At 49.1% G+C, this 27,047-nt stretch overlaps 1 protein-coding gene across 21 annotated transcripts in view; it reads left to right on the forward strand.

The window, feature by feature from the left end:
* Positions 1-14,887: 14,887 nt before the first annotated feature.
* Positions 14,888-27,047, forward strand: part of Trerf1 (transcriptional regulating factor 1) — a 183,690-nt gene continuing 171,530 nt past the window's right edge. For 6 of the 21 annotated variants that reach the window (XM_063238851.1, XM_063238866.1, XM_063238868.1 and 3 more), the window contains exons 1-2: positions 17,668-17,853; positions 18,269-18,352. The gene's annotated coding sequence lies outside the window, so the exon portion shown is untranslated. The other 15 variants (XM_063238865.1, XM_063238867.1, XM_063238861.1 and 12 more) reach the window with 12 other exon arrangements.

Below are 27,047 nucleotides of genomic sequence, written 5' to 3' on the forward strand. Positions count from 1 at the left end.
AGCTACATCCCCAGCCCTTAGGGAGGATTGTTGACTGATTTTAAGAAGTCACTTGAAATAAAACTTCCAAGTCCTCTCTGCCAGGATAAAACATGAGTCCTGAATTTGCTGCTTTTCTGCTGGAAGGGACGTTCCTGTATTCACTAACTGACTCACATCAGATAAGTGACTGCAGAATTCATCCAGTGAGTCGCCCCAATAGTGGATCGCCCCAAATGTCCCCAAGAGTGCAGCGCGTGAATAGGCCACGATGATGATAAAAATAAATGCAAGAGAAGCCTAGGTCCACGCCCAAGGCCATTATTCATCAACTGGGGGGAGGAAGAGGCCTGTGAGTAGAGGGTTCTCGGTCCCTCATCGTAAATATTAATTGTTTATTTCATGATTCTTCTCTGATCTAAACAGACCTTAAGCTGCCCCTTCTTAATATGCTGCTATAAAGGATTATAAACCGGAGGAGGAGGTTGGTTTAAACAAAGTAATCAGAAAGTAAGCAATCTTCTCCTGCTGCTGCCCGGCCCGGCCGCAGTTTGTTTTGTCTGTTGGGGAAACTTTTCTCTTTGCTGCTTCAACCTCAAGGTCAAATGGCGGTCACCCTCTGCTTTTTGAGGTATGGGTGCTTTCAAATCATGTGCTCGTTTTTATTGCTGAGGATAACCACCCATTTGCCCAAATACCCAGGGCCCTCTGAGCACACAGACTCGAGGGGAGACCCTGGCAGCGGGGGTGGGTGGTGGGGAGTGTTGGTCACATTCAACAGGACACAGACGAGTTCAAATCTCATCAAAGGCTGGATAAACACAACAAAGACACAAACGTGCGCAGTTTCGACGAGGAAGATAGAAATGTGCCACGGAGTGTTCTGATCATTTAGAGGAATAAATCACATGAACATGACACTAAAACCGTCAACTTGGTGGGAAAAAGGATAAAAGTCCATTAATAATACGGCAGTCGTGCTGACTTTTTCACATGAGGAAAATTCCATTACAACAAACAGCCCGGGGCCTCCGGATTGCTTTTATTCAAGATCAGTTATAAAGAATATATTGCTGGCAATGAAATTTTGGATCAGAAGATGAAGCCTAACTCATTTTTGTTGTGGTGGAGATCCAGCAGAGAGGGGGCAGGTGTGTGAGGCACCTCTTTTATACAAAAATTTAAAGCCTAGGCGTTTCACATGGGCGCATGGTTTGGGGAGCAGAATTCAAATCCACTCTCTCCCTTGAGCATGATATACACTACAACCTTCTGCAAGTTTGTTCTTTTGAGTCCATTCAGAAATCGACTCTCTGGAATGTTTCTCCTGAGTCCCCCTTGGCTGAGATCTTGCTGGATGCAGCCTTTCCAGTGACAGATCGAATTCCCCATTTACAGATTTGAACTCGTGCTCTTCCTGGAGGTTTCAGAAACACGTTAGATTTATCCATAAAGGTCACGGCATCTGGAAGGACACTACACAGTGTCCGCCAGAGGCCGTCCGGATGGCCATCTCCCCAGAAGCTGTCAGAGCTTGGAGTTCCCTAACACAGAACCTTCACACAAGGACCTGGGCATGCGTAGTTTATTTCAGCAGGGACCCCAGGAGACACAGTGAAAGATCAGGGGTTAAGACAAGGACATTGGAGGGGTGGGGAATCTAGCTTAGAGGCATAAGTATCTGTCTGGCAAGCAGGAAGTTCTGAGTTCGGTTCCCTGTACCGAAATAAAGACAAGGATGCTGGAAACGTTGATAAAGGGCACATCACCCGGCTACTGCTCAGGAGGTGGCCCTTACAGACCCCATAAAGCACACCTCAGACCTGCCCAGGCAAGGGAAGGAGGCGGGGTACACCCTGCCCTCATGGACTGAGGATTGACCTGGGCTGCAGACTGACATGGAACCAAGCAGGGGCAGGCTCAGAGGCGAAGCAGCAGGTACCTGACATACACAGTTCTGGTAGGCGCAGGAGCTTCCAGCAAAGCTTGAGGTGGCCACCAGGGACTACAGGTTAGGACATGGACAATGTCTCCTTCAGAAACTGCCAGGGCACAGCAGATCTGGATTTGGCCCTGTGGCCTGTGCCATGCTGGCCCCTTAGAGGGTCCTTCCGAAGACTCACGTGCTCACGGCTGAGGCTTTGGGCAGGCGACTGCATCTCGGGTATGTGATTCTGAGGTGAAGGAAGTATGATCGCTAAAGTGAGTTAGCACAGCGTGGGTGTGGACCATGGAAGCCCCACCCCGGGTGTGGGCGGCACCAACCAATAGGATTGCAGCCCGGATAAACTCTACGCCTCAGGAAGGGAGGCGGGCTTGCTGCCTCCTGCCTACCCTGCCCTGGGCTGTTTCTCCTCCATGATACCCCTTGCCGTGCTGTCCTGGGACCTAAGTAGCCCCAGCCAATTACCGACCGAAACCTCTACGAGCAAATGAGCCAAAATAAAACCTTTTCTCCTTTAAGTAGTGGGTGTCAGGTATTTTTGTCTCAGCAGAGCAAGCAAAACAAAACAAAACAAAACAACCCCTCCAAACCAGACAGATGGTTATGGCAGAGAAAGCTCGAGAGCCCCCAGATCTCCTTCCTGCACTTGCAATGGTCTCCAGCCTGTGCTCCCCACGCTGGTGACTTCAAGGCCTCTGCACACAGCTGAACGCAAGGGAAGACCCCGCTGTGCAGCACTGTGATGTTTGGCCCTGCTTTCGAGCAAACTGAAATTAAGTGACTGCCCGAGATGGAGACGCCAGTGAGATCGAGGGCCTATGCAGCCTGGAGGACACTGGGAATTCCAGGCCCGGAGACCCTCGTGCTGATGACAGGTTCAGAGCCTCCCTCCTGCCTGTCATCAGGTCCTGAGAACCAGGGACTCCAGCTTTCCCATGGTCAATTGAGAGTCTTTGGACTCTCCCATGGACTCATTCCCTAGAATAATGTGCAAATATATCCATGTAAATACTCAATTTGCATACATTTTCAGGGGACCTAAGTAGCCCCAGCAACTATCAGGGAACATTATTATTCATTTCTATAGCCCAAACACTCGAGCAGGGCTTGCCCGGCCCCTCAACACCGTCCTGACATGACACAGAAAGTAATGAAGGAGCAGCTGTCAGGGACCACCCTGGCTGTGCTGCCCTGTAACTGTGTGCCTGTGGAGAGGGCGCTGACCCCTCTGGGTATCAGTTCTCTCATCTGCAAATGGGGCTCATATTAGGGCTCACCTTGTAGGGAGAGTCAAAGAGTTACTGGATATAACACATTTAAATGTCAGTCTGTTTTGTGCTGCTATAACAAAATACCTGAGAGTGCATGATTTATAAAGAACAGGATTTTATTCTTCACAGGTCTGGAAGTCCAAGGTCAAGTGCAGCAGGTGCAAGGTCTGATGGGGACCCAGACTCTGCTTCCAAGACGCTGCCATGGACAGGAGGAGATCCTGGTCCTCACGGGCACAGGGTGATGGCGCAGGAGAGCTGGACTCAGACACTGCTCTTTTTCAGTGCCCTCGTCTCATTCACAGGAAGAAGCTGCCCTGCCCTCAACACCTTCTAAAGTCACCACCCCTCAGCACTGTCGCACGGCAACACCGGACTGAAGGGAACACATGCAGACCTTAGCAACGGTGTGTGGCACTGCAGCTGCACCAGGTGTGAGCTGTCGCTGCTGTTACTCAGGTGGGGCCTGGGCTGAAGAAAGAAGGGGTCTCCGCGGCAAGTCCGGGCTTGATGTCAGTCATCCATGTGCACAGGTCCTCCTGCTCAGCTCCCAGCTGTGTGGCCTTGAGGGAACGGGGTTTTGTTTTTCACTCTCTTGGTATCAATTTCCTCATCAAGGTCACTGGTTTGTCATCAATATTTTATAATTTCCCATTTCCTGGCCAAGATGATACAGTGAAAATTATAAAATTTAAATTTAAAAATTTATAAAATTATAATTTAAAAAATGATACTTAACAAAATAATAAGGAATGCAAGGCACAGTGGTACCTGCCTGTAGTTCCAGGTACTTGGGAGGCTGAGGTAGGAGGATTACTTGAACATAGGTGTTCAAGACCAGCCTGGGCAACAAAGTGAGACCTTGTATAAACAAGAAACAAGAGAAAGGAAGAAAGAAAGAAGAGGAAAAAGAAAGAAAGTTGTCTATCATTAAATTCTAATAGTCTCCCTTTATCTAGTTTTACTTTCTGTGGTTTCAGTTCTTATAGTCCAAAAATATTAATGGAAAATTGCAGAAATAATGAATGGCTAAATTTTAAATTGTGTATTATTCCAAGCAGCATGGTAAAATCTCATACCCTCCTACTTGATCCCCTGGGGAGATACTCAGTGTATCCACCCTGTATATACTACCTGCCTTGTGGTGGGGGAGAGAGAGAAGGAGGGGAGCTGCATTCTCTTTTTTTTTCTTTTTCTTTTTTTCTGGTACCGGGGATTGAACTCACGACCGCCTACTTGCAAAGCAGGTGCTTATGCCACTGAGCTAAATCCCCAGCCCCTGGGAACTGTATTCTCAAAATTTCCCTTATAAAGTGCCTGCTTGGCAAGTGCGAGGTTGTGAATTTGATCCCTGGTACAAAAAAAATTTTTTTCCTTACAGTTGGTATAATTGTTCTATTTTCTCATTAGCTGTTGTTAATATCTTATGGCGCCTAACCTGTAAATTAGGCTTCACAACAGACATGTATGTTTTAGAAAAACAGTATCTTACAGATTAGTACTATGCACAATTTCCAGCATCTACTGAGTCTGGGGACATAGTCCTTGCGGAGAAGGGTGGGCCACGGTATATAAAATGCTCAGGCTCAACTATAGTGAGAACCCTTAAGGCTGCCACATGTTTTTGTGTCTATGCAGAATCACCGGGAAGGTGGCAGCTTCAACTGTGCATGGGACATGACTTGTATTGCTGATTTAAATACCAGGGCCAGTACCATGAGATGACTGGTTTCTACATTTGTCAGAAAGTGACGCAGTCTCGCTATGGAGTTCAGGCTGTTCTGAACTCACTAGGCAGCTCGGGCTGGCCTTGAACTTGTGGCAATTCTCTTGCCTCTGCCTCCTGAGTTCTGGGGCCATAGGCATGTAGCATCACACTTGGCCCAAGTGACCTACTCTTGATAAAATACTTGGCAGAACACCAGGAAAACCTCACGGAGCACATGTGGCCACATGTATTTGTAATCCCAGCACTCTGGGAGGCTGAGGCAGAAGAACAGCAAGTTTAAACGCACTCAGAAAAATGTATTGACTTACTAAAACTCTGTTTCAAAAGATATAAAAGAAAATAATGAGCTGGAGATGTAGGTCAGTGCAAAGGCTCTGGGTTCAAGCACTAATACTGTAAAAACAAGCAACAAAACAAAAGAAAAAACAACAAAGCACACACACTCCCTAAACCACCCCTTAATGATTCTGGGCATACCTGTGACAAAGCCCTCTTTGATTATACAGAATACAGAGTCCGGTTTCAGGTTCAGTCCTTACAAATAGGCTTTTCACCATGTGACTGTCCTGCTGGACTCTTGGGACTGGTGTGGAGGTGGACGGGGACATTCTTCGTCAATGAGGATGGGCCCACACGATAGAAGAAGGGGCACATCCCCACCCCGGCCCACTCATGCCAGAAAGTCACCCCTTCACTTATTTTGATGCCAGAAAAGTCCCCCTAAATTTCCCAAACACACCCTCGTAGGGATGTCCATGTCTCATAACAACCGCTGGTTTCCTAGTCTTGAATCAAAAAAGCCCAAAACCTCAGGACCAGAAAACGCTTTCCTCAGCCTAGATTTCACTGTCGCCCCACCCAGGGCTCGGGACTCCCCAGCCACGGGTTAAGCGTGGATGGAGTGGATGAGACCAGCACAGGGCCAGCTGTGGAGGGGACCTCTGAAGCCCCCCACTCCTCTCTGCGGGACACTTTTGTCTCACTTCTCCCTATCCAAACCTCCTTTCAGAAGTGGAGATAGCAGGTATTTGTCTTTTGATACAAATACCAGTTAATGTTATGCCTCTAGAACCCAAATGACCTAGAAGAACATTTTAAAAAAAGGCCTCAGTAAAAATTAACCAATGAAAAATCTATAATCTTGGTGAGATCCCATTTCCTGCTCGCCAGTTTGGTGAAAATTGTAAAGTCCAACAATATCAAATGATGGGGGTGAAAAAGTGGAGAAATTGGTGTAACCAGTTGGGGGAGTAGTTTGATTCTATCTGTTAAAATTGGAAACATTCGGGGCTGGGGATTTAGCTCAGCGGCATAAGCACCTGCCTTGTAAGCAGGCGGTCATGAGTTCGATCCCTGGTACCGGTAAAAATGAAAAAGACAAAAAAAAAAAAAAAAAAATTGGAAACATTCTTCTCCTATAATCCCAGAAATCTGCTCCTAGACTACATTTTAGAGAAACACATGCGATCGCATCCAGAGATGTGTGGGTTTGTGAGAGCATTGCTTTTTAGAGTGCAAAACTAAATCAACTGGAAAGCCTTAAGTGTCATCAATAGAAGAACAGGTTCATATATTACCATGCATTCAGATGCAGGAATATTACACAACAATTACAATGATGAGCCACAACTTTGTGTCTACATAGTGATAAATCTTTAAAATAAGCAGAAAAACTAATTGCAGCGTGTGTAGCATGCAAGACTATTTAAATAGTTTAAAAGTCTGCAAAACAATATCATATATTGTTTGTGGATACACAAAGGCAGAGTAATAGCATAAAGCATGTATAAAAATGATTAATACCAGCATCACGATCTTGGTTATTTCTGGAGACGGAGAAAGAAGAGAGACATTGGGAAGGGGGTTTGCAGGAAGTCCACGGTTTCTTGACAAGCTTTGGTTCTCTTTAAAAAAAAAAATCAGAGGCAAAATATCCGGGTTTAACATGCGGTGCCGGATATATTAGGTATTCATGATCTCTTTTATAAAGCATTCTGATGAGTACCATTCCATCATAAAATAATTTTAAAATTTGATGCATCTGTCAGGGGCGTTTTTCTTTTTTATTTAGCAAATTCTTTTTGACCTGCTGAGCACCGGGGGCCGAGGTGAAGAAACGCACGATGAACAGGGACCCCACGGAGGCTTCCAGGGTGGAACGCAGCCCCCCACCCCGACCAGCTTCGCCCCGCACCCCAAACAGGAGCAGGCGGCGCGCCAGGGTCGCTGTGAGCCCCGTGGCGCCCCGCGGGCAGGGCAGGTGCTGCCGCTGGACCGGGCCGAACGGTGACCGCATTCATTTAGAAACTTGGCTCGTGCGCAAGCACGCACAGACTGCGGCCAGAAGGGCAAACAGAAACCAAAATTAATGTCACCGCGGGCTCCCGACAAGTCAAGTATGGCAGGAAAGCCTGCCCGCCCTTCTCCGAGGACGACCGCGAAAGTGTGCCCGGGAGCGTGCGGAGAAAGGCGCCTCTGCGCGCTGGACGCTGGGGTTGGCCGCGCCCCAGGCCGTCGGGAGGATGGGGGCGCTCTCCGGGAAACGCGGCCTGCAGGTTTCTCTGCTCAAAGTCCTGCCCCTCCTGGACGTCTCTTCTCTTCTTTTATGTTTGCACTATCAGTGTTTTCCTCTGGGCTGGAAAGCCCAGGATTGCAGAACTAGACTGACTTTCTAGATTGCCTTCCAACAGCCAAGCACATAAAATAGATGAAAAAGTGGGGGGAGGGAGGGGCTCGGAGGACAGGAGGATCACAGAGGGAAGGTGGACTTCGGGGTTGATAGAAATATTTGTTACCTTGATTTCGTGGTACTTTTACAGGTGTGTGATTAATTCAAAATTCGTCAGGCTGTGTACGTCAAACATGAATGGTTTATTGTGTGTCTGGTAGACTTCAATAAAGCTGTTTAAAAAGTACTAAGGAACAGAAATATTTGGAAGCACAGGTACCCTTAAAAAATATTCTCACACTGCTCATCAGATAACTTCTCTTTACTTTATTTTATTTATTTACTTATTTATAGGGTTTTTTGAGACAGGGTCTCACTATGCAGTTCAGCCTGGCCTTGAGTTCACTTTGTAACCCAAGCTGATCTCAAATTTGCAGTGATCTTCCTGTCTCAGTCTCCTAAATGCTGGGATTACAGGCGTGCACTACCACACCCAGCAATTTCTCTTTATTTTAGCAGAGTTTTTAAATTCCTGTGCAGCAGAAGTGACCATGGAGGGAAAGTTTCCCTCCTCTTGAAAGATTTGTAACTGCTCCTCAGATACCCTACCAAGTGAATACAGTTCCTTGGCTGACCAGGCCGTCTTCCAACACCTGTGCCTACCTTTCTAGTTCTAAGTATAGCTTCTTGCCTGGCATGGTGGTGCACACCTGTAATCCCAGCACTTGGGAGGCTGAGGCAGGAGGATTGCTATGAGTTCAGAGCCAACCTGGGCCACACAAGTGAGTTCAAGGCCAGCCTATATTACATGGCAAGACCCTGTCTCGAAAACAACAACAACGAAACCAACCAATAAGTAACTCTAAGTATAGATTTTTTATTTTTTTAGCTTTGTACCAGGTATGGAACTCAAGACCTAGTGCTTGGCAGGCAGGTGCTCATGCCACTGAGCTAAATCCCTGACCCCTAAGTATAGCTTCTTAAAGAAAAGAAAGAGAAAGAGACTCAAGGACCTCGATGCCAGCAAAGTGTGATCCATCCTACGAGGGTTAATATGCTGTGACATCGGCCGGCAAAAGCTGCCATATGGAATGAGCCTTGAGGTCCTGGTCCGCACCCCGCTGGGTCACGAAGGCAAGAACACATGGAATCAGATATTATTCTTAAATCCTAAGATCTAACATCATGTGGCCTGACCATTTCAGATTTCCTAGGCACCCATTTCTTTTTTATTTTATTGGTACATGTTTGCAGTTTGTGCAGTTTACAATCGTCTTAGGGACCTGAACATACCATGGCTTGTTTGTTTCCTTAAACTGCCTTTCCCAGGGGCTGGGGATTTAGCTCAGCGGCATAAGTGCCTGCCTTGCAAGCAGGCAGTCATGAGTTCGATCCCCAGTACCAATAAAAAAAAAAAGAAAAAGACAAAAACAAAAAAACTGCCTTTCCCTTCCCTCCGTCCCCCTCTAATTCCTGTATCTCATTTTTCATTCCTGTGGAGATTATTAATCTCAGCTCATGGGGTGGTATATAAATTTGCGTTAGTTGAGCTCAGGTTCCTGCGCACGGCACACCCGTGTTTCATTAGCTCTCTCTGCGCGTCTGTTCTGTCTTTGCAATGGGAATGCCGGCCTGCACCCGGCCTGTATTTTGGGAGCTCATTACATGCAGGGCTTCACGGGCTCACCAGGGTCCTACCTTGAGCCTCAGTCGTGTCCAATTTAGATGAAATCTCAGGGAGACTTTGGATTTCAAGTTAAAATTGATGCTGGTATGGATTAAGACCTTTGGGGCTAGTGGGATGGGATGAACACATTATGTAGCAAGGAAGACATGAACTTGGGGGGCCAGGGTAAGATGCTCTGGTTAGGGTGACGGTGTGACTCCAGATTCCTGTGTTGGGACTGATACCCCGTGGAGATGGTACTGAGGGGCCAGCGGGGCTCTGTGCTCCGGTGGATGCGATTCGTGCCATTACAGAATTGGTCCTGCTGCAAAAATGATACACACTTTAAAGACCAAGGCTGCAGCTCAGTGCCAAAGTGCTGGCTTCAGTCTTCAAAATGGAGGTGGGCGTGGGAGGTTCGAGGATGTGAGTTCACCGCTCCCTTCCGCTTTTGCCTTCCTCTGAGCAAGAACTCATCAAGCAGGTACCGTTTTGTCACCTTGTATGCAGAGTGAGCCCTTCCTCGGTATCACATCTGCCAGTGCCTTGACTTTAGGCTTGCAGCTAGCCTGCGAGACTGCAAGAAATCAGGTTCTTGTAAAATAAACCATCCAGTCAAAGTTGTTTTGTTATAGCAGCAGGAGCAGACCAAGAGAAGTACTTAAAGGGAAACTTCTAGAATTAAAATGCTTAAATTAGCAAAAAAGAAAAAGATTATTTGAAAGAAAGAAAGAAAGAAAGAAAGAAAGAAAGAAAGAAAGACAAGGAAAAATTTAGTGGTGTGGTGGTGTACCTGTAATCCCAGCACTAGGGAGGCTGAGGCAGCCGGATCACAGTAAATCTGAGGCTGGCCTGGGCTACCTAGTGAGTTCAGGATCAACACAGAAACAGAGGACTTTGGGGAAGGTGACAGGAGTGTTTGTAACCTGATCGTGACGTTTACACAAAACCTGTCCACGCAGCCACACACCCAAATGTGAGTTTTACTACGTGTTCATTTAAAATAAAGAAAAGAAAGATCATACCTAGGTAGGGGTCCTGATTTCACTGGGAAAATAAAATCTGCCAAAACATTGTGTTTCTTATTTAATTCTAGAGGAGAACACAATATTTTCAAGCTATGCAAATTGATTTTAAAAAAATGACGCCAAAGGAAAAAGCAAAACGCAAAGCACATTCTGATACGCAGGCAGCAGGCTGAGCGGCAGGACGCAGAGGCGGCCGAGCAGGGAGTGTCATCCTGCTCCACCACGAAGTGTGAACCAAGGCCTGTTTCAAGTTGTTAGCGAAATAGGGAGAACTGGAAGACAAAAACTAGACGGGGCTGCTTCCTGATGAGAAACGGTTAGTATGCAGAGCGTTAGTGTATCGCGTTCTGTCATCAATTTAACTTCACTTTGTATCAAGCTGGGTTTACTAAGCACTCTGACTCCATTTTTGTTTAATCTTTAAACAAGTACGTGTATGGGGTTCACAGCGATGGGGAATGTCTTCGCTTGCTCGACATCTGGGTTTTAAAAACAATTCCCCACTGAGCATGCATTACCTTACAAATTAATCTGAAAAGTAAATTTCAAGAATTTAAATCAAACTGGGGTGCGGTGGTATATGTTTGTAATCCTGGCACTCAGGAAGCTGAGGCAGGGGGATCAGTTCAAAGGTAGGCCTGGTCTTGAAAAACCAAACCAAACCAAACCAAACTCCTGAAGTCAATTGCTAACTAGACTATCTTTCACATAGACATTTTTTGGGGTTTGTTTTATTTTACAAATAAGAATGGGTTAATAACCTGAACACAGTGTCAATTGGTTGTGAATGAATGCTTTTAAAAAGGTTTCAAGTAGTGAGATTCTTTAGAAAGACCATATGTAAACAGTTTGACAGTTTTCCAAAAAGTTAAGCATAAAATTACAACATAACCCACCAATTCCAATAGGTATATAGCCCCTAAAATTAAAGACATAAGATTGGGGATTTAGCTCAGTGGCAGTGGTATATGTACCTGCCTGGCAAGTGTGAGGTCGTGAGTTTGACCCCCCAGTACCAAAAAAAAAAAAAAAAAAAAAAAGAAGAATAATATTGAAGACATATATCCAAATAAAAATTTGTACATGATGTTCAAAGCAGTACTATTCATATTTGCCAGAGATATCAACTCAAATGTCCATCAGCTGATAAATATCTTATATCCATAATGATAAGTATTCTACAATTCATGCAATGGAATATTATTTAGCCACAAAAGGACTAAGTACTAATACATATTTTAAGATGGCTGAACTTTGAAAAATATTATCCTAAGTATTGATGTGAGACATAAAATATCACATACTGTATGATTTCATTTATATGAAATATCTCAGACAACTAGTAAGAGGTAAGATTAGTGGTTGGTTATAGAGGGAAGAATGGGCATTAACCACATAATATAGAATCTATCAACTCTCCGAATTGTGTGTGAAACGTGGCTTAAACGGAGAGGTTTCCCCTAAGCTAGAACCTACTTTTTCTCAGGCTAGAAACCAGCTTGGGACAGAGATAGCCATCTCTTGTGTTACTAAATGACACCAGTTAGGCCTCCTGTCTTGAGCAACGCCTTCTCCCCACACCATCCTTAACAGACTTGGGGACGGCCAGCTCTCAAGGTTATGCTACCTTACTGGTTTTCAAATGCAGTTTCTGAAACGGGGATGTGCTGTATTTTTGTTTTCGTTGGTTTGGTCATTGCAGATTCAGGGATGGTGAAGAACCCAGTGCCTGGGGAACATCCCACAGCCTGACTGATACTTGCTTTCTCTGCTCCCCACATGGGCCCGGGTCCAGGGTCCTTAGGTACAGTGGAAGGGACGCACATTTTTCTCTTCTTTTTTATTTTCTATGCCTCATTTTCTCTAGCATTTAAAAAGTTCAGCCTGGCACGGTGGTGAATGCCGACACTCCCACCATTTGAGAGGCTGGAGCTGAATCTCTGCAAGTGTGAGACCACCTTGGGCTACATAGTGAGTTTGAGGCCAGCCTGAACTAAAAACCAAGACCCTGGACTTAAATAAATAAGTAAAAATCAAAAGCTTCACCTGTAGTATAAAGAAAAACATTGTGTAGAAGGGAGTCCATCTTTCAAGAGTTCCCAAATACATGCTTATCTTCCCTGCAATGTAACTTTTCTCTTAGAGCACAAATTTCCATTTTGAAACAGGCTCATTCCAATGATCTGGGCGTTTGAGGCAGGAGGACAGAAAAGTCAAGCCCAGCCTGGGCTACTTCGTGACTTAGTAATTCCTTGTCTCAAAGAAAGAAAAAAGGCTGGGGATGTAGCTCAGTGTGAAGGCCAAGGGTTTAATCCCCAATTAAAGTGAGGGTGTCGGTCACATGTAAAAATAATTCTGTTTAAATCCAGTGCATAGAAAAATTACCCAGAACAATACATGAATGCTCGCCGGGCCCCAAACATTTCCTTTGGTTATGAATTGGATACATTTCCATTTCCATCCAGCTCTGATCTGTTCCGGAGATAGGAAATACAGTGGTCTGGCCAGGCTGGAAGCTGGAAGGGGCCCGAGAGTCCCCCATCCAACGTGCCAAAGGCTGGACCCAAGAGTCACAGTTTGAGACAGGGCAGAACTGGTAAGATTCGGGGAGGAACATTTTACCCAGGGCCTCTGACTCTGGTTCTGGGCACTTCCTGTGCCTCCTACTAGGATTTTTCCTTGCTGCAGAAATGTGACAGGCTCAAGTACTCAAGTGTGAGCATATAGCTTAGTGGCATAAGAGCCTGCCTGGCACGCTCAAGGTCATGAGCTCAAGCCCCAGTACCAAACCAAACCAAACCAAGCAAATTAAAAAGAAAAAAAGTTAACCCTACGGACTCATAACCAGTAAGAGTCAAAGGGAAAGGAGAGAGGAAGGCTGTAGATTGCTAGACAGGATCTTTCATTTTCTCTCCTTACTATAAAACCAAGTCTGAGGCTTTACCTTTTTTTATCTTATGACTTACACCTGGAGAAAAACTCACCTTTTCAAATCCATCTTGAATTAGTCTCAAGCTGGTAAAATATGACCTAGATGTTTTGGGGACAGATGTCAAGTTACTCTAATCATTTCAGAAGCATGACATGCCTTTAAGATCCCTCTTGTGTACTTTTGAAAAGAAGTACAGAGCGGAAAAGAGGGAGGGAGAGATAAGAGAGAGGAGAGGAGAGAGAGAGAAACAAGATTGCCATGTATTTAAGAGAGAGGATTTGGGTTCAGGTAGGACAGGTTGCAAACTGGTGCATGTTGTGCAATCTCTCTGAAACATGGAGGATGACGTTAGGAGGCAGATTGAACAGGACAGCCCGCGTTTAGCGTGCAGCACCGTGCCGGGCACGTGGAACAGGTTCAGCGGATGTCAGTGATTATTAGTGCAGAGGAGAAGGAAGCAAAAGTGTTTAACCATCTGCTTTGACACTGGGGGATCGTCCTCGTGAGTGGAGCCTGCCAGAGCTGAGGCTGAGGACTTGGGCAGGAGCAGGGTGGGGGCTCCGCTTGCAGTGCAGAACCGGAGTTTTGAACAGGAGTTAACTAGGCATCCAGGGAGGCTCCCAAGGCCTCAGGTCAAAGAGCAGAGCGGCCTTGGGCTGCTAATCCTCTGCCGCCATAGAGGAAAACCCGGGGCGGGTGGCAGACAGAGTGGGAGGAGGCTTTTGGTTGTTGATTTGAATCTGAAACCACATAAATGCATGAAGCCTATTCCAAAAATCAAATTATATTTTCAAGAAGTCTTTTACCGACTGTGTGTGGCGGGGCACATCTGTAATCCCATCGCTCCGGGAAGCTGACAGGCTTCACAAATCCCTGCCCAGCCTGGGCAATTCAGGGACGAGATGGTATCTCAGAATAAAAATAAAATTTTATTAAAAAGGGCTAAGTGAAGGGAAGGTACCAGGAATGGAAAGCTCCAGATCTAAGGATGATAATAAACACCCACATTTTTGTACAGCCCTAGGAAGGTGGCAGCCCGGTGGGGTGGGCTTTGCTTCAGGACTGGGACCCTATCAACCTGACTTGGTTTCAAAGATGCAAAGTAATATTTTACGGTCAGCCATCCTCCCTTTGACCCTTTTTCTAAATGTTCAGAACAAGCGTGCACAGAAGTGCATTCCTCGTGCTATGGATTGCCTCCCAGAGTTGAGAGTTGATTTTATTAGCTCAATGAGGTCTCTATATTATCTGTGCATTTATCAGTACGTCCTAGGCTTTTAGGCCCTAGATAATTCTTGCTCAAATCCATTGAGCACCTCATTTTCTGGAGTCCTGGGGAAGTGGGTGGGGAGGCACATGACTCCATTCACAAATAATCAAGAGCTGGCCTACCTACCTGCTCTAAGGCCTATAAATATTAACCAATTGAAACATCACAAATAACACTATCATCTGGTAGGTACCACCAATCCATTTTACAGGCAAAGAAACTGAACCAGGCCAAGTTAAGCAGCCTAAGGTCAGAGGCTGTGGCTAATGGGTTGACTTACCTTACCTCTTTGTTGGCAATGAACCCCGGGGGCTATACGTGTAGGGAAGGGGGTGCTTTGAAGGTGACTGAGTGTCCCAGGCTGTGTAGCAACTGTAGTTGGGGAACCAAATCTCAAATCCTTCTCTGCAGCTTCCGGTTTGGCCGCCCTAACGACCAGGATGTAAATTTCTGCATTGGGCCTGGACAATTGACTTCCTCCCCAGCCTCAGATTCCTTATCTGCTCAGGGTCCTTATCTGCCCCAGGGAGGAGCTAGATTAAAAGCCCTCTCCTCGAGTTAGGCATTAGCGCGTGTGGGTGTGTGCTGGGGGAGGGAAGGGGGTGGCTGCGTTCCCCTGGTCCCTGGAGGAAACAAGGCTTTGAAGGGCCTGGCTAAGCCAACTCCCTTTCAGGAGGTCAGGCCCTTGGGCAGAGGTGGCGCTCAAACTCGGTCCTTCTTCCTCGGTTTGGAAAAGGGCAACTCTGGCCACCGCCCCGCTGCCAGGAGTTGGAGGGTGGGTCTTTCTCCCCAAGGGAGTTAGAGATGAGGGTGTGCGCGCGGAAAGCCTTCTGGGAGTGACAGCTGAGTCACACCCCTAAGGTCCAGCAGGAGTTCGTGAGAGGTGGCCGGGGAAGGGTGTGGAGCCCGAATTCTTCCAACAAAGAAAGCTTGCAGCGCACGAGGGGGAGCGGTGCAGAGGTCCGCAAAGGCGAATCCACGCAGGGCAGCGGACACACTTTATTCTAAGAGCACGGAGAGGGCTTGGGGGATTAAAGGTGAGCAATTAGGTGGCAGAAAGACCCTCTGGAGGCTGCTTCAGAAGATGACCGAGGATTTGCAGCTTCCTTTGATATGGGGCAGGGCTCTGGCAAGGGCTGGGCGCCGGTCAGAGCCTCACTGAGCGAAGTAGTGCGGCACACCCCTCCCCCCCTTTCGGGAGGCTCTCTGGTCCAGGCGCCCCAGAATTGGCAGGGGTAGGCGGGAGGGCTTCCCCCTGGAGAAGATGGAGGGCCAGTACCCCTCAAAACACAGAAACCCCTCCTTGGCCGCTGAGGGCTGCAGCCTCCTCCGCCCATGACCTCATGCTCTAAGCTCCTGTATCGCCTTCCCCCGCCCGGTCCACACCCGGAGACCGAGTGGGGGCAGGGTGAGGTGGGGGACAGTGGTGGCGATCTGGAGCGCCGGCGCAGCTTCTTATCCTGCGCGAGATTTGGGGGTGAGGGGCGCAACGATCTCGCACCCCGAAAACAGAATGGTGTAACTTTCTCTCTTGCAAAAAAAAAAAAAAAAAATACTCGCTGCCTTGCAGGCGATCGACTCCTCCAACCGGCGCGAGCCATCGGTTCAGCTCAACTCTTGGGCTCCCTTTGGAAACGCCAGGGTCGCGGGCTGGGTTCCAGGCTCCCAGCCCGGGCAGGACCTGGGCACTGTCCCATTCCCCGAGCCACCAGGTTCGAACCCCCTCCGCCTGCCTGGCAGCGCGCGCCCTGCCCCCCGGCTCGCAGCTGCTCTCCGTTTGGGTGCAGCGGTTTCCCCCGCAGAGCAGGAGGAGGAGACAGCGCGAGCGAGCGCTCCGGCTCGGGTTTCCGCACCAATGCCGAGCAGCCCCGGGCGGCCCCCGGCTGCTGTCCCTCCTCCCCGCACCACGTCCCACAGTCATGGCGCGCGGGCGAGCGAGCGGGCGGGCGGGCGGCGAGGAGGGGCGGGTGCGCGGCCGCACCCGCGCCCCCTCCCCGGGTCCCTCTCCGCCGCCGGCCGGGCCCCCTCTCCTAGGCAACCTCCCTCCCCGGCCCGCGCGCTGCGGAGACGCAGCCCCCTCCCCGGAGCTCCGCGGACCCTCCCCGCCCCCACGGGGCGGAGGGATGGAGCGCGCGCTGCGAGAACCCCGGCCCTTCCCGGAGCCCCAGGCCCGCCCAGCCCCGCCGAGGCCGGGTGCGGTGGGGGCAGGCGTAGCCCGTCCTCGCTCAGCTCGCCTGGCCCTTGGCATCTTTGCAAAAGCTTCCCCCCCCCCCAAAAAAAAAATAAATAAGCACCCCCCCACCTCAAGTCTTTAGATTGGAACGCGCGCTACAGTAACCGGGGCGGCTACGCAGGAAGCAATCGTGCAAGGGTCCGGGTGTAAGGCGGCAGCTTCCCGGCCACGCTGCCTTCTCCCAGGCCTCGATTTCCCGGCCTCGCCGGAGAGTCCGCTGCAGCCCAGGACTGACAGGTCCCGCGCGGGGCAGTCACTGGGGCCTCGTCCCATCCTGGTCCAGGGGCTCGCCAGCCTACAAAAGGTGCAACCTCTCGCGCACGCAGAGCGCACACATGCCCAGCCGGGAAGGCTGCGAACAATGCGCCGGGCGGCCCGCGCCCGCCCGAGCGCGGCGCGCCCGGGGCCAGGGGCCAGGGGACGCGGGCGGGGGCTGCGCGATGGACCCGTGGGCCGCGCGCGACGCTGGACACCTTACTTCCTGCTTCCCCGCCCGCGGCCAGCCCGGCTTTGCGGAGGGATATCTCTCCCCTCCTCTGTCCCTCTCCTCCCTTCCCCCTCCTCCCCCCTTTTTTTGCTCTTGCTCCCCCACCTCACCCCGCCTTTCTCCTTTTGCAAGAAAATAATTTGACAGTCGATTTGCTGACAGGGGAGGAATTTGCATCCTGGATTTAAAAAAAAAAGACCGAGAGGAGCTTGGGAACGGTTGCTAGGGGTGGGTAATGGGTGAAAAAGGAGGGGGTGCCGAGGATCGGCCAAGGGAGGGGGCGAGGGTGGGGAGCCAGGCAAAAGGTAAGGCCAGGTTGCAGCGGCTCGGCCCCGAGTGGGCTGCGGCCGGGGGAGGGGCGAGAGATGCATATGTATTTCGGGCTCCCCTGCACACCCCCTTCCCTCCCAGCGATGGCTGAGGCGGTGCATGCAGACGGGGAGTAAGTTTCCTGAAGGGGCGGGCGGCTGCACGCGCGCAGCCCGGCGCTGCGAATTTGCACCGGGGAGGGAGAGTGGTGGATGCGGAGAGTTTGGAGTTGCTGGCGGCGGAGGGCAGGAGAGGAGCCGGGCCGGGAACGGGGGGCTGGCGGGCGCTATAGCTGGGAGTAAGTTTCCAGGATCGGGAGAGCCTGCACTCTAGCTCGTAAGTTTCTGGAGGGGGAGGGCGTGTGGGGAGCAACAGAGGGAGGGGTGCATGCATATAGAAGGGGGAAGGGGGAGTAGATTTCCTGCGGGGAGGCTGAATGCATATGGAGAGATTTCCTGGAGGGAGGGTGGAGGCGTAGACGGGCCGAGTAAGTTTCTTGCAGGGGTGGTGGCGGAGGTGGTGGGTGGGTGCTTTGCAAACCCTGCGTTTCACGCTGGGAAAGGGGGAGCACGCTGTTGGGGGTGGGGTGGGGTGCGAGGGGCCAGGTTCCCTGCTGGGGAGAGGGGCTTGCATCTGGGGAGTATGTTTCCTGGCGGAGCGATATTTGTTTACAGGCTGAGGGCTGTACTGGGAGTGAGTAGCTCTGCGAGAAGGCGGCTGACATAAATTAATATTGAAATTACTCCATCAGCGCCACCGGCCCCCCAGCGCACCCCCCAAGCGGAGACTGGGCTTCCTGTCGTTTTGCCATGCACTTGTTGCAGAAACAGCCAAGGTAGGCAGGAAGCTTATTACGTTTCATTTAAAAAAAATATTAGTTGAGGGGATGCTCTGGGAGAAGACAGGGTGGGTAGGGTGGGGAGGGAAGAGTCGGGGGACCGGGCAGGACAAGTCTCCCGCCGCCCCTTTACTTTCCGGGTGTGAGCAAGGCCTTCCCCCTTGCTTCCCTTCTTCGCGGTTCCCTCTTGGGGCTGCAGAGCATCCCGGCAAAGGGGGAGGGGGAGGTGGGCGCTGTAACTGGCACCTCGCCTGCAAGGGTGCCGAGGGTGGGCTTGCCGTGGAAGACTGGGATGTTATAAAACCTTCATTCTTCCAGCTAAGAAACCGCAGGACCCTGGGGATGTGCCTTTTGGGGTTTTTGACATGATGCATATGTTCATGTGTATGTGCCCGCAGGCGCTGTGGGGGCTGGGCGCTCCCCAGAAGTTAGTGTGGCCACCCCGGGAGAATGTGGAAGGGGACAGACTTTCCCCTCCGCTTCCCAACTTCACTATAGGAGACTGGGAAGTTACTGCTGGTGGTCTGAAGAAATAGATTTTGCAAACAAAACAAAACCACCCATTCACTGGGGAGGCGTAGGGCACCTGGCAGGCAGCCTCTGGCCAGCGCTGGGCTGAGCATGTGCGCCTGCCACCCTTGGGTTCAAAAAACCCTCTGGTTCCTCTGTGTGCCTTCCACCGGCCTGTTGGAGTCGGCTTCGTGGAAACTCTGCCCCGGATGAGTCGCTGCTTGGCAAGGGAGGACACTGAAGCCCCGCTCACTGTGCACGGCCTGGGCTGTCTTGGGGGAGTGACCCAGGTTTAGGAATGACGGGCTGCTGGCTTGGTCCATGCAGGCCCTGGGGGTGAGCTTTACGACAGGGGTTTTAAGTTGTTCCACTTGGTGCCAACCTTGTGCATCTTCAGCCTTTCAAGAAAGAGGTTTGGCAAGGGAACGTGTGGTTTTGCTGCCCACTGGAAGGGTGTCTAAGAAGTGCGCTTAGCACTTAACCAGTTAACCAGCAGTCCTTGCCTCGCCTGGCCTCTGATTTCTTGGCCTTCGGCCTACTGGTTTCTGCAGAAGGGTTGTAGGTCTTGGCTGTCCGGGTGCCTTGATGGTGCTGGGAGTTTAACTTTACCAGGATAATTTTAGCACCAGGAGATGCAGCTCGGAGTTGTTCAGTAGGGTTAGGGAGTGGGGTGAACTAGAGTTGGTTAAGCTTTCCCCAAATCTGTAAGGGGGAAAAATGAACTTTAAAAAAAAAAGAGTCATGATCCCGATGGACAGTGCTTTTTCTTCTTTCTTTTTTCTTTTTCTTTCTCCTGTCTCAAATTTCTAGATTGAGGGGTGGAATTTGGCAGTTTGAGAGTTGAGTTAGCTGGGAATTAAATATTATTGTTACTTATCAAATGTTCCTACGTAGGCATCAGTTAAACAAATTAGCTATTATTTTTAACCAGTGAAAATCAGAGTCTACTTGGTATAATATGCTGGGAGGACAAATAAAAGCCTAAGGTGTGTTTATCTTAGGGTGGAATTATTTACATGCCTAGCTTCGGAGCCAAGAGCAAGTCATTCAGGGTTTTTCCTTATATTTATGAGATTTATTTTATTGTCTTGCTTTGGTCATTAATCAAGTCACAGTAACTCCCCTCACCTTCTACCAAGAATGTTCTCGTGGCAATAAAGGGTTTGAAGGCCCATGAATCATAATTCACTCTTTTTAAAATATTGTGATTGTCAGGATTTGATTTATAGGAATTGATACGGGGTGACACACCTCTTGGGGCCCCACCCTTTTAGGCATGTCCGTTTTTGCCAGCGGATCGTGTAGATGCCAGCTCCATGTCTCAGAAAGAGAGCTTCCCCTAAGCTTTATGAGCATTGCAAAGATTAATTCTGCAGTTCCACAGTGAACATGGGTCTTTTCACAGCTTGGTGAGCAGGCTTCCACATAGCAGGCGTGTGTTAACATCACACGGCGTCGATGCGAACTCGCTGTGAAAACAGTTGTTCTGTGAACTGTGTGGAAAGTACGCAGTTTTGCCTCCTTTTACTCGTTCGGGCTTGTGGTTTTTCGTGGAGTTAGGAGCTTAAGCCGTAGAGTGGACAGATTCATTGCTGCTTATATAATAAAATGTTCGGACCCAAAAACAAAGCTGATTTTACCATTTTCTTTCCCTCCTCCTTTGATGGGTGGGTTGGTCTTAGTAACTGAAAGCACTGGTTTTGGGGAAAGTATAAGGATTCTCTGCAAAGCTGATTCCTAAGAAGTGTTAAAGTGTCTTGTATTCAGTAGCTGCCTCAAGTCTACAGTATTTGTGAGGTGACAAAATACTTGTAAGGTCGTTGATGCTCAAGGCAGGGGGAAAGTCATGAGAACGAAAAATGGGGAAGGTATCAATGTCTAGCCATTTTGGGGCTTCACATTTTTTTTAACCTTAAAAATGCATGGTTGGATGTGTGAGTTCCCTTCCCTCTGAAATTGTGTGTCTTGTGGAACGAGGATCCTTGAGATCTTGATGGTGTCTTCCTGAGCCAACGGTCCATTGCTTCATGGACTTGGGTGGGTTGATCAACTTCTGTTTTTGGCTTTTCTTGGAGAAAGTAGCTTTGTACCTCTGCATTCCAAAAGGAGCTCTTAAGGGCTGGTTGTCAAACACCAAGAATTACTGGTGAAAGTGCCACCATTTTGGGGAAAAAAAATTCCTAGCTATGCTGGCGGATGTATGTGTGTAGAGGGCAGTAATCCCAGGCACCAGAAATCATTCCAGTTCATCTGGGAAGTTTCCTCTCTACCCAGCTGGCCCACTGGCCTAGTACTTGGTCAAGTCTCAGGTTGATTGAGCTGTTACTAGGCTGGGGATTTAGCTCAGTGGCATAGGTGCCTGCCTCAAAACTGTGCGGTCCTGAGTTCGATCCCTGGTACCGATCAAAAACAAAAATTGACCTATTACTTTCAGGCACAGGTAGCTTTGGGGAAGTAAGGTGGGGGGACCTGAAGACCCAGTGTGGCTTGCCTGCTTTCTGCAGAGAATTCATCTGTGCGTAATTTGAGTTTGGTGGAGTGGTTGTGATGGGGTTCAATAAAGACATTGCATTTCTCCCTGTCAGGATACTGTCTATTTTACCATGGGCATTTTTGGAGAAGGCTCTTGATGTTTCTATTGACTTTGGACATTGATCATACAGGAAGTAAGGGCCCAGACTGGTGGCTCAGGCCCCAGGCGGTTTGTCTCAATTCTTCTGCTCCAAGGGCAGTTGAATTCTGCTCATTTGATTTCTGACTTCACAAAACCACATGGCTGGGAGGGGATTTGAACCTGCTGGGATGTTGTGGATTAAAGATATAGTAGTTTTAGATTTGCAGATTGGAGGGGGACCTGGGAATTAAAGGAGGGCTTACAACGTGGTTGACTTTTTTTATGGACAGGAGATAGGAACAGCTGGGTTGTGGTTATTGGTTTGCTTTTCTACAAGTCTGCAGTGGCATCTCTAATACATAGGATGGTCTGCCTAATACGAGCTATCCCATGACTCTCTTAGTAAATGTTTTCTTCCCGGTTAAAGAATATACCCAACAAAAAGCCTCTGATAGCTTCTAGAATTTTAAGTGCTCAGAACATCTGCTAATTGACAGGCGTAGTGGTGCATGCCTGTAATCCCAGCACTAAGGAGGCTGAGGCAGGAGGATTGCCATGAGTTCAAGGCCAGCCCGTAGTGAGTTCAAGTGGAGGCTAAACTACAAATCAAAACCCTGCCTTAAAAAAATAGCTGCTCATAGTAATTTGGCTTTACTTAGGAAGTGAGTAATTTTTGGATTTTTTTTTTCTCATGGAAGACAATAAGCTGGGAGTGGGTTGGGATATGCTTAGCTGTTAGGCAGTTGGTTTAGCAACAATAAGAAAAAAAAATTTTTTTATAGCAGAGGGAGAGAAAAAGAACCCAAAGTGACAGTGCTAATTGTGGGGTCGCAGAACGAAGTAACAGATATTTTCACGCTGTAAGAAGCTCCGGTTTAATTATAAAAAGGAAATAAAAGAATCTGGTTTATGCATTCATACATTGGCAGCTGCTTTTTGAGCACCCCCTGTTTGCCAGTTGTCACGTTAAGGGCCGGGAATCTGAGACTTACGAGCTCGTGCCCACTACCTCTGCCCTGAGGCTCCATCCGCACAGCTCAGCAGCCAGGCATCCGCGGAGTAGGGTGCATTGCGAAGTGTGGCCAATGCTTCCAGGAGGCCACAAGGAGTGATTCCTAGGAGTGGGCTGCGAGAAGGCAGGGCACACCAGAGGGGAGAGGCCGGAGCAGCACAGCTCTGACTTTGAGGGAGCTAAACACGGACCGGGCATGCAGGTAGCGGTGCTTCGAGCCTCCGAAAGGCTGGGTTTCGCATGCAGCATAGCGGGAAGCCGCTGACAGTTCGCAGGGCGAAGCACCAGGCTCTAACTCATGTGAAGGAGTGCGTATTGGTGGAGGAGAGTGGAGGGGGCAGGTGTGGAGCTGGGGGACACAGGAAAGAGGTCACGAGAGCAGAGGAAGGAGGGGCAGGTGGGGAGAATGGTCAGGCTCAGGATGGGTTGGCTGGAGCGCAAGGGCAAGGGTTGTAGGCTGACCACAGCGTGTCTGGAGTGAGCAGTCTTGGGTAGAGAGTGACACTCTTTGTTGAGAGGGAGGAAGATTGCAGCGAGGGGCACAATCAAGCTATTTCTTGTTTGGGCACAACTAAACTTGAGATGGCTACAGACGTGAAATGGAGCTGTCAAGTCCACAGTTTGATGCAGCATCTGGTTCCAAAGAAGTGGGGCAACCGGGCAAGAGATAAAAATACAGGCACTGGCCGAGCATAGTGGTATATGCTTGTAATTGCAGCATTTTGGGAGGCTGAGGCAGGAGGATCACAAGTTCAAGCCCAACCTGGGCAACTGAGACAGGTCCTGTCTCCAAATAAAAATGAATAAATTAAGAAGCCTGAGGATATAGCTCAATAGGAAGAGCCTTGGTTCAATCTCTAGAGCTGGGGGTAGCTGGGTGGGGGGTGGGGTGCCTGTCAGGGATGTGTGTGTATTGAATATTTCACCAAGTTGATAAGGTCAGAAAAGATGCCGCTGGATTTGGCAAAATGAACCTGTTGGAGACTTCGGGAAGAGTAGTGGGGTGCATAATTGGGACTAGAGAGGGTCCGGTGGGGAATGTGGATTGAGGAGCTCTGAAGAGCACATACAGCCAATTTCTTGGCAAAATTTGACCATGCCGGGAGTGGAGAGAGGTGGGGTGGGAGCTGGTAGGACCTCTGTATAGAGGAAAGGGTGCTGCTGTGTTTGTGTGCTGATAGGAAGCTAGGTGGGTCAGTCAAAAGGCTCTTGAGGAGTCCAAAGAGAAGAGGGGCCAGAGGAAGCAAGGGTTGCAGGTTAGAGAAAGGCAGGAGAAGCCTCACCTCTCCAGGGAGGGGATTTGGACTGCAGGGGTTAAGACTGCATCAGAAATGGCACTGCATTTTCTGAAACCCTTGGGCTGCATCACTGACCCACATGGAGGACAGAGAGGTTCTTTTGCTTGGGGAGCAGAGTCCTCAGTTAAAGTCATTTGTGCTTCACATTAGATTCTCTTGCAAACTAGGATCAGAAAAAGGCTTCTTTAATTTTTCAGCTGCATTCAAAATTTGGTAGGCACTGTGTCATATGTTTAGAGCAAGAAGCTAAAAAACTGGACAGAAATCTGCCTTGGGTTTAGCTGCTTTTCCCAGAAATACCCTGCGGGCTCTGCTGGCCTCAGTAGCCTCCGGTGTGGGGTTTGCATGGGAGATGTCTCAGGTGCAGATGGACTCTGGAGATTCGGATTGAGCTCTGAGGGCCCAGACAAGTCTCTGAGCCCTTAACCTCGTGACAAGGTCAGTGGTGTCTGTCGCCTCCCTCTCAGAGCCCTGTGCATGGAAAGCGCTATGCAAACTGTAAGAATCTCACCCAGGCTGCGGCAGGTGCCTTGATCTTTAGCCGATCTCTTTGCAGATTAAAATCTGACAAGTGCATAATTATCCAGAGCTTCTCCTAAAACTCTGTTCACAGTGTCCCCTCCCACTGCACTTCCCTCCCAACCACTTTTTTTTTTTTCATTTTTATCGGTAACGGGGATTGAACTCACGACCATCTGCTTGCAAGGCAGGTGCTTATGCCGCTGAGCTAAATCCCCAGCCCCTCAACCACTTTCATATTTGGACTTTTCAAATTCCCTGAGATCTCTTCAGGAAAACGAAGGCTGGCATCAGAAATGCTAGCTGCGAAGTACCAGCTAGGATAGCTTCAGTCTGATTGCATATTAGGAAGATGAGGGACCTGGAACATAGCTCAGTGGCATGACGCCTGCCTGGCAAGTACAAGGTCCTGAGTTTGATTCCTGGCATCCTTCCCCAAAACCAAGTTGATAGCATCTGCTCAAAAGGTCCAATAAACTTGGACTATTCCCTAGGAACTGTAAACTGGCTGCAGGAGGGCCTTAACCCAAGACACTGGCTGTGGGCCTCTGATCTTAGCAATCTGCATTCACACATGGCATTTGAAGATATTACTATAAAGCCAAGTCTTCTTAAAATCAGTCTGCTACCCTCCTTGTCTAGCTCACTACTGTGTATGCTGGAGAATAATTTTTGGTTTTAAAAATCATCCAGTGCTTTTCACTAGCTGGATTCCCATCTTCTGCCTAAGAGTGAGCATTGATTTGTTTATTTTGAAATTATTTCCATGATGAGAAAACATTAACCACAGCAAAGGCAGATAGACTGGTAAATGACCTCCTGTAAGCTCACTGCTTAGATTTTACAGTTAGATTTTGCCACACCCATAGATGAGGCTTCCTGTATTTGTATAGTAAATAAATGTTGGTTTTGAAACACCAGGGGAATCTGTATCAGTTTGATTTCATAGACAGGGGAAAATAATCAAAGAAAAATCAGAGAAGGAAGAAATGGATGCTGTTACTGAAATAACTAGTCGGAGGTACCTAGTATTTTAAAATTCCAAAGGCTTTCAGCAGGTTTTACTGATAAATGTGCATCATTGTAGAAGGTAGGCAGATTCTCATCACATAGCCGAGAAACTGAGGCATAAGAAGTAAAATGGGGGGTGGGAGTGACTAACCCAGAGTCCTGTGACCCACCCAAAAATGTTAATGGCAGAATTTGAATGGCCCACCAATTTTGCGCCCTCTCAAGTAGATAATGCCGTGTACTATTAAAAATGAGAATGTGTTACAGAATATACACAAAAGAGTGTGGCAATCAGGAAGGTCATCTGAGTTTTTGGGTTTACCACCCCAGTGACCTTGGGTGGAAATACCTGGATGATTTAAACGTGTCTGGGGCAGTACATTTTTTTAAATTTGAATTGCCTTGATCTGTGTGCCCCGCATGGCTTTCTGGCTGCCCTGGAATTAAGGCCAAGACTGGGCGTTAACAGTCCGCCCACCGGCTGCTCACCCTCTGCCCTGCCTTCTGCAGGGCCCCCCTCACTTGGGGATGGCCTGGCCTCTGGCCTCTGACTTGGGGTATCACAGGGCCCAGAACAATTTGCTACCTGGGAAAGAACCTCTTCTGAGAGTTCTCAGGGGTTCCTGTTGGAAAAGAAGCCCTTCTTGGTCTTTGGGGATTTCCTCCCCCCATCTAACTCCTTTGAAAGATTTTTTTTTTCCTTTGAAAGATTTTTAAAACAGAAAAGGAGACTTGATGCCCAAGGAAGAGGTTTGGCAGGATCTCTTGGTTCCATCCCCACAGGCCACGCCAAGCTCCCTTAAAATTTAACATGAGGAGGCCGATTCTGAACTCTTGCCGCCCATTCATGGCCCTTTTTCCTTTGGGTGAAGACGTGGGAGCTGGGGGCTTTCAGGAGGAGCTATGGGGCCATGGGTAAGGGCATTTCAGGCGCCTCTTTCCTTCTGAAACATCTGATATTTTTACAAGCCGTCCAGACAGCCCCTTCCTGAGGGCTTTCCCGTGGCTCTGGTGCCTGGTCCTGGCTGGGGCTGTGAGTGCACCAGAGGCCGGCTGCTGCCTTGGTCCCTGCTGTGATGGGCTTCCAGGGCTATGTTGTCACCCTTGCCCGGCGCGTGTCTCCCACCCCTCCTGCACTGGGAGCTTGGGGAGCAAAGAACCCGGCCACTTCTCATTTCTGACCCCCGCCCCCAAGCATTTAGCATGGAGCCTGGCGCTAGCTCGTGCTGTATAAATGCTTACTTACATAACAATCAGCTGGTTGAAAATTTTTTATTTTGTTTTGGGGTTGCCTGTGGTTCTTCTCTCCCCACTAGATCTTGTGGAAGGTAGAAATCAGGACTGGCTTCTCCAGGCCCAGTCCTCGCAGCCCCCGGGGGAGTCCAGAGCCGAGAAATATTTCCTTCCCTCCTCGCCTGGCCACGGAGGCCCTGCAGCCTTTAGCCGGGTGGTTTTAACTGAGCTCCCGAATGCAAATGCAGGCCCTTCCCCCAGCCCTTTTAATAAGTGACATTTTGTTAAATCAGTTATTCAAGGCCTTATCTATATTTCTGTCTGTGCTGGCTTAGTCAAAATAGGAAAGAAGGAATATTAGATTTCTCCACCGCCGCCCTCCTCCTTCGCCTGCCAGCAGCCCTGTGCAGGATTCTGAGCGGGGAGGGCTCCTGCGTCCTTGAGGAGTAAATGCCGCTTGCGGGGGGCGGGGGGGGGGGAGAAAAAAAGAAAAAG

Source organism: Cavia porcellus, unplaced genomic scaffold (genome assembly GCF_034190915.1).
Source record: "Cavia porcellus strain 051 isolate PalLab524CR breed Dunkin Hartley unplaced genomic scaffold, mCavPor4.1 scaffold_28, whole genome shotgun sequence".
Taxonomy (NCBI): Eukaryota; Metazoa; Chordata; class Mammalia; order Rodentia; family Caviidae; genus Cavia; species Cavia porcellus.